Here is a 6964-nt window from a genome sequence, read left to right as displayed (position 1 = left end):
TCAATTGCCTATCCACAAAATTCTGGTAAAGCTCATCAGGACTCTGCTAAATGCTGGCTAAACTTCTACCAAGAACCCCTTTAGTTGGTAACTGATTCCAAGCACAGTGGGCAGCCATAGCAACCTGCACGTATACTCCAACAAGAAACCCAATCTGATTAGCATTGCCTTCATACTGACCTTCTCCTGAAAGCATGTTAATATCCCAGTCTGGGTTACCTGTCTGAGCATTCAAAGCAGCAGTTTTCTTACTGGTTTTTCGCCATTCACAACTCCAAAGTAAAAAATCTCCTTCTGACAAAGTAGCCTTACATAGAGTCTTCCAATCTTGGGGGGTTAAATGTGACTCCATGACAGTATTCAATAATGCTTGTATAAAAGGAGCTGTAGGGCCATATTGTGCCACAGCTGTTTTTAGCTCCTTTATCATCTTGAACTCCATAGTCTGGTATTGTCTGACTCTATTATTTTGCTGGTCAAGTATCTCAACTACAGGAACGCTAGCACATCAGATGTATCCTCCCCTTTTCCGTGAGCCTGACTCACAGCTCTTTCTAGCAGTGATTGGTACATTTCAGGATAGTTGTTCCTTCCTGTATTTGACACCATTTTTAGCTCCCGAATCTCATTAGTCAATTTCTGCAACTTAATTTCAAACTCTAATTTACTTAGTTGCATGTCCATTTGAGTATCATCTCCTATAGTGGAGGCCATAGGTGGAGCAGAAGATTCGCAAGGAGGCCATTCCTCATCAAAATATTTGGCGGTTCCTTTTTCTGAATGATCTTCTTTGTCTAATGTTAGCTCATCATCAGAATCTCTATATCTTTCTAATTTAGGGTCTTCCTGAGATTCTTCAAGCTCTGCCTGGGTACTATCTAATGTCTATGAGGTCTCTTTATCAATAGCTTCTTCTACAAGCGCCCAGAAGCAGAGAGTAAAATTATCTGCCTGAGTGTTTCTCAGAGCTATTCCAATTCTCTTACCTAAAGTTTTTTTCTTTTCTGAACCATGGGCAGCAAGAATCTATCTGATCGGAAAAATCTTCTAACAATTGTTCTTCAAACACCACTCCTCTCACCTGAAGCAGCTCTTGAAGGCTGTGGACGAATGCCTGTTTAGAATTTTCTAATCCCATTTTCCACTGTCAACTCCTAAGTGGAATCAGCTCTGGGTCAACACTGTCCCAACTTAGCCCATATCCTATTGCACCTACAGCAACAATTTAAAAAATATGAAGTTTAAAGCCAGTGCTAGCATGAATACCCGTTGCTCACTGTGCCCGATATGATCTTCTTGTTCTTCCCTTCTTGTGGAGCTCCACATAAGACAGCGTTCCCTCACTCTTGTCCCACCATTTTTCAGGTCCTACATTTGAGTTGCCAACTGAGTGTGGCCATGGGCAGCCACAAGAACCGCATACTCCTGAAAGGCAGGCTGGGGCTGAAAGAGATTAGATGGTGAAAAAGGAAGGAGGCTAATAAAACGTGTCTGATCAAAGTTTACTAAGATTCTGAGTTTATAAAGAGGGAGGAGCTTATAAAGGGAAGGCCCATCTCCCACCACTCCATTCTTTGTGCCTGTCCCCAGCCTGTAGGTGATCTGCAGGATGCTGTCTCCAGAAAATCTCAAGGGTCTCAGCAGGTAGCAATGTTTTGAAGGAGAGCAGTGGCAGGTGTGGAACAATAGAGCCTGCTAAATTGAAAGGTTCCACCCCAGGTGGTCCCATGCTCCATGGCAACAAGGTCTGAATCAGCCTGCTTCAAGACTGGGGGCAGCAATACCCTCTAACTAATATGTGGAAAGCTCCAGACCCCGTTTTAATATGGGGTAGAGGTTCTGTTTATGTTTGTTCACAAAAAGAAGACAGAGTGCGATGGCTACCTGAAAGATTGGTTCATCAAATGGACACAGATCCTGAGTCTTCTAGTAAGTATGATTCCAATTATTATAATGGATGAAAATCTTTATTTACCAGAGTTAACTTGGAGCCTCCACTATTTCCTGAGAGGTAACAGTTTTTCTGCTGATTCTCAAAGCTACCTCCCCCATACCACAAGGCCAGAGCTTGGATCTGATTGCTGCTAATTTGCAACTGAATTGAGTGCTTGGGACATCCCCACAGATGTCCACAGATCCCCACAACTTTAATCCTGTTGCTTTTAACTTGTATTTCAAGCAGGTCAGTTAACTCCATTCAGGCTCGCATTCAGCAAAGCTCAGATGACAGTTATTCACCACTATGAAGAGATGCATTGAGTGCATATCCTGGCTTTGTTCTGAAAGGGAGAAAAGTGTGCTATGAGGGCCAGCAGTCAAGGACAGGCCAATGGTCTATGGCTCTTTTCAACCTAAGACAGAGGCATGTGCCAAGAGACCATGTTTGTTCATAATAAACACTAAAAGGCCGTGTTGGTGCAAGTAAACCCAAACAAGCTGCACATAACCTCCAGGATAGGTAAGAGAGAGTCCAACAGATTCAGTCCTAAGACAGACATGACTGCCAGCCACCCCTTTAAATTTACATTTAAATTAAATGTCCTTGCCATGTGATGGAGGTGTATGCCATTCATCTGGGAGGTGAAGTCAGGTAGATGTCTGAAAGTTTGAGTCAAGTCTGGTATACAGAGGTACTTCCAGTATAGGCACAGTTACACAAAACACTCTCTCAGAAAACCAAACCAAACCAAAGAGAGAGAGAGAGAGAGAGAGAGAGAGAGAGAGAGAGAGAGAAGAGAAGAGAAGAGAAGAGAAGAGAAGAGAAGAGAAGAGAAGAGAANAAGAGAAGAGAAGAGAAGAGAAGAGAAGAGAAGAGAAGAGAAGAGAAGAGAAGAGAAGAGAAGAGAAGAGAAGAGAAGAGAAGAGAAGAAGGAAAGGAAAGGAAAGGAAAGGAAAGGAAAGGAAAGGAAAGGGAACAAAAAACCAAATAAACTCTCTTTTTCATTGATTGTTGTTACATGCATATATCTAAATGCATATATTTATAAAAATATTTCTAAATATAACCTGCTCGGTCTGTATAATATCATTTCAAGGCTTCTGAAGCTTTGGGATATCATGTCATATCATATCATATAAAATAGATACAACTGTGATTCTTACAGATTCTTATGTAATAGGCATAAACTGATGTCAAAACAGAAGAAAGAATAATGTTATAGTTTTTTGGTGATTACTGAAATTAACTTGGTATGGATTTGAAGTAAAATGTGATAAGCCAAGGAGTCCATGGCAGGCCTAGAGGAACCATAGAATATAACTGAGAAGAATAGAGAGTGCACCACTGGGCAAGAAGACCCTGGTTGGTTCCCAGCAACGATTCCAGGCAGTTCATAACTACTCTTGGCTCCACTCAGTGCCTCTCACTTCCAAGGTCACAGCATTCACAAGTGAGCATGAGTGTGCACATGTACACACACACACACACACGCACACACACACACACCAGTAAAAATATAAAAGTAAACCACTTTTTGAAAACTTATAATTAAATTAAATATAATTTAATATAATTAAAAATGATATCACAAAAAATAACATAATTGTTATGTTACATAAAAATAAAACACCATCCACTTCAAACAAAAGCAGAAAGTGAAGGGTTACTCAAAGAATAAAACATACATGAGAAACACAGAAAACAAAGAAAGTGTGCTTCATAGTAGTGAATTTAACAACACACAGCAAAAGTTAGTTTTCTGAAAACCCCCACAACTTCTGAACATCATTTAAAAAATAATCTTTGCAGACATGAGAATTAATAAGTATGAGAGAAGAATGTACGGTTCAGCCAAGGAAGCCACAATATAATCAGCATTCTTATATGAGAGACAGAAGAGCAGATGCAGTCATGGGTTAAGCAGCCACCTAAAGGTGGAGGCAGACACTGGTGAACTGAAAGCAAAGAAATGCTGGCAGCCTCAGGGCCTGGAAGAAACATGGCATAGAACCTTTCTTTCCCAGAAACATGGAGGGAGGGTAACTTGGTGACATCTTGACTTAGCTAACCCATTCTGCAGAACTGTAGGAGGATGAATTTGCTGTTTCAAGACACCACTTTTGTCATATGATTTTACTAAATTTTTATTTCTTGGGATTTGAACTCAGGTCTTTATGCTTAAGTAGCAAATGTTTTTATTAAGTCATCCATTTCTCAAGACCTGATATATGTATATGTGTGTGTATTATATGTGTATGTATATGTATAATGTTTATGTATATGTTTATATATATATAACATGCATACATCATGTAGAACTGATTGCAAGTGAACCAACAGTCAACTGGTTTATTGCTCTGTCTCTTGACCTGTACTTGACTTTATTTAATCCTATTTAATATAAACAGGAAGCTCTTGGATTAAAAGTGTGTGCTAGGACACAACTAGAAACAGGTTTTTCCAGTAAATAACAATCTTGTGTTTTACAGAGTGACCAAATAGCTTGAAACATTTCCCTCTTTTTGTTTAAATAAACAGGAAAGATTCAAACTCTAACACAGTAAAACAATTTACAATAATGAGACTATTTCTGCCAAGCTTTGCATAATGTCCAGCTTGGTTATATTTGGCAGTTTTAGGATTATTATTTCTGAATTCAAATTCTGTTAAATGTTCATATCTTCCTCCTATGAACTCAGCCATTTGACTGTCCTGAGCAGTTTATAGTCCAAAGCTGATCTGTGGCTGGTGTTTGTCAGCTTAGAGGGAATCCTGGCTAGGTTGAACACAGCAGTCAACCCAAAAGCTATCCACTGTTTGTGGAAGAAGAGGTTTGGGACACTTTAGCTAAGTGGTTAGTGTCACCACAGTTCAGGTGGATTCATTGTTGCAGAGCCCCATCATCTTTGAGAGCTCAAAGGTTATGGTTATTCTGGAATGGTAGAAGAAATATTTTTAATCCATACTCAGAAGATCTCAGAAAGGTTTGAGGACTAGAATCTATTAAGTGCAGCTGAGGTACCCAAACTTTGTTCCTAGTTAGCTGCTTCTGACTCAAACCTGAAAACACATACATGAAGCTAGATGATGCTTATTTCTAGAATTAGTATTCTGTATGACTATTATTGTCACTACAGAAAATTTATTCCTACATAAAAATCTTACAGATTTTGAGATAATATTTATACCTTAAAATGTTTTAAAGTATCAAATGAAAATTGAAAGTGTATGAGACTAGTGACTACAGAGTATTCTCTTAGTTTTGTTTTCCTCTTTCCCATACCAGGTGGTTCTTTTGACATGTGACAGATTTTGGTGTGGCAGGATTTTCCCTACCCAATTACATTAGTGCAGAGGAGGTCTTGATTGGACAGGGAAAAGGGAGGTGGAGCTAAGCAAGAGTTGCAGAGACAGAGAGCACCTGAGGGGAAAGAGGCAGAGAGAGAAGGAAGATAGCTGCAGATGTGAACCCATGTGTCACTTACCAGCCAGAAGTAGTTGTGATATTGTAAGGTTAGATTAATTGGGATAAAGCTTTTATTATTATCAATTGGCTCTGAAATTATTGTATTGACATCTTGTAAATTGTGATATTATTGATACATATATCTGATTGGTTAATTACATTTTTTGTTTTGTTTTTGTTTGTTTGTTTCTTTCTTTTGTTTTGTTTTGGTTTGGTTTTTGGTTTTTGGTTTTTAGTTTTTTGAGACAGGGTTTCTCTGTGTAGCCCTGGCTGTCCTGGAACTCACTCTGTAGACCAGACAGGCCTCAAACTCAGAAATCTGCCTGCCTCTGCCTCCCAAGTGCTGGGATTAAAGGCATGCACCACCACTGCCTAGCAAAATTCTTAATATTTGAAAAACATTTCACTAAATAAAACTGAAAAAGAAAACCTGCAGCATTCTTTGTATTTCAAATATTCTTGACTTATTTAAACCAATGTTGAGACTGTAAGAAAGGCCAATAGGCCAAAGAGTTCAAGCAACTAAAATGCTAGTGTTAGCAAGTGTCAGGTTGTGACAGTGGATCCCAGCCATGTGCAGTAGGCCCACTAAGACACAAACACTTCCAATTATAAAGAAATAAACTTTCTTTCTCTGAGTCGAAGAAAGTTTAGAATGCAGGCAAATCACCAAAAACATGTGTACAGGTGTTTAAAGTCATCACTCAGGGTGATAAACTGTAAATACCACACTTTCTCAGTCTTGCTTCAAATATTCCAAAATTGTCTATATTAATAGTATTTAAGGAAAAGGATCTTATTTAGGAGAAATACTTATCCAAATTTCTTTTTTTTTCTTTTTTTTTTATTATTATTTTCTTTATTTACACTACAAATGCTATCCTGAAAGTTCCCTATACCCCCCACCCCTGCTCCCCTACCCACCCACTCGACTACTTGGCCCATTATCCAAATTTCTAAGGCAGAAGTAAAAACCAAAAGGAAAAACTGAGTAAGTAAAGCAATGAGCTGCTGCCTTAACCTAAACTGCAGGCTGAGGGCATCCCTTCCCCCCCCTCCGCGGCAGCTCCCCGTGACCGCTACCCTGGCCTCACAGACAACTGAAGGCTGCTAGGCTCTGAAACCCATGGCTTTGTGCACGTTTCCTTCCTATTTCAGTCTCTGATACACACTGTCAAGGCTTCTCCTCCACTTGCTTTTCTTTTTCTTTGTTTTAATCTTATTTTTTTTATTAGATATTTTCTTTATTTACATTTCAAATGCTATCCCAAAAGTTCCCTATACCCTCCCCTCACTCCAGCTCCCTTACCCACCCACTCCCACTTCTTGGCCCTGGCAGTCCCCTGTGCTGGGCGATATAAAGTTAGCAACACCAAGGGGCCTCTCTTCCCAGTGATGGCTGATTAGGCCATCTTCTGCTACATATGCAGCTAGAGACACAAGCTCTGGGGGTACTGGTTAGTTCATATTGTTGTTCTACCTACAGGGTTGCAGCCCCCTTCAGCTCCTTGGGTACTTTATCTAGCTCCTCCATTGAGGGCCCTGTGTTCCATCCAATA

Source organism: Mus pahari, chromosome 4 (assembly GCF_900095145.1).
Source record: "Mus pahari chromosome 4, PAHARI_EIJ_v1.1, whole genome shotgun sequence".
Taxonomy (NCBI): Eukaryota; Metazoa; Chordata; class Mammalia; order Rodentia; family Muridae; genus Mus; species Mus pahari.
Note: the sequence above shows the minus strand (reverse complement) of the source record.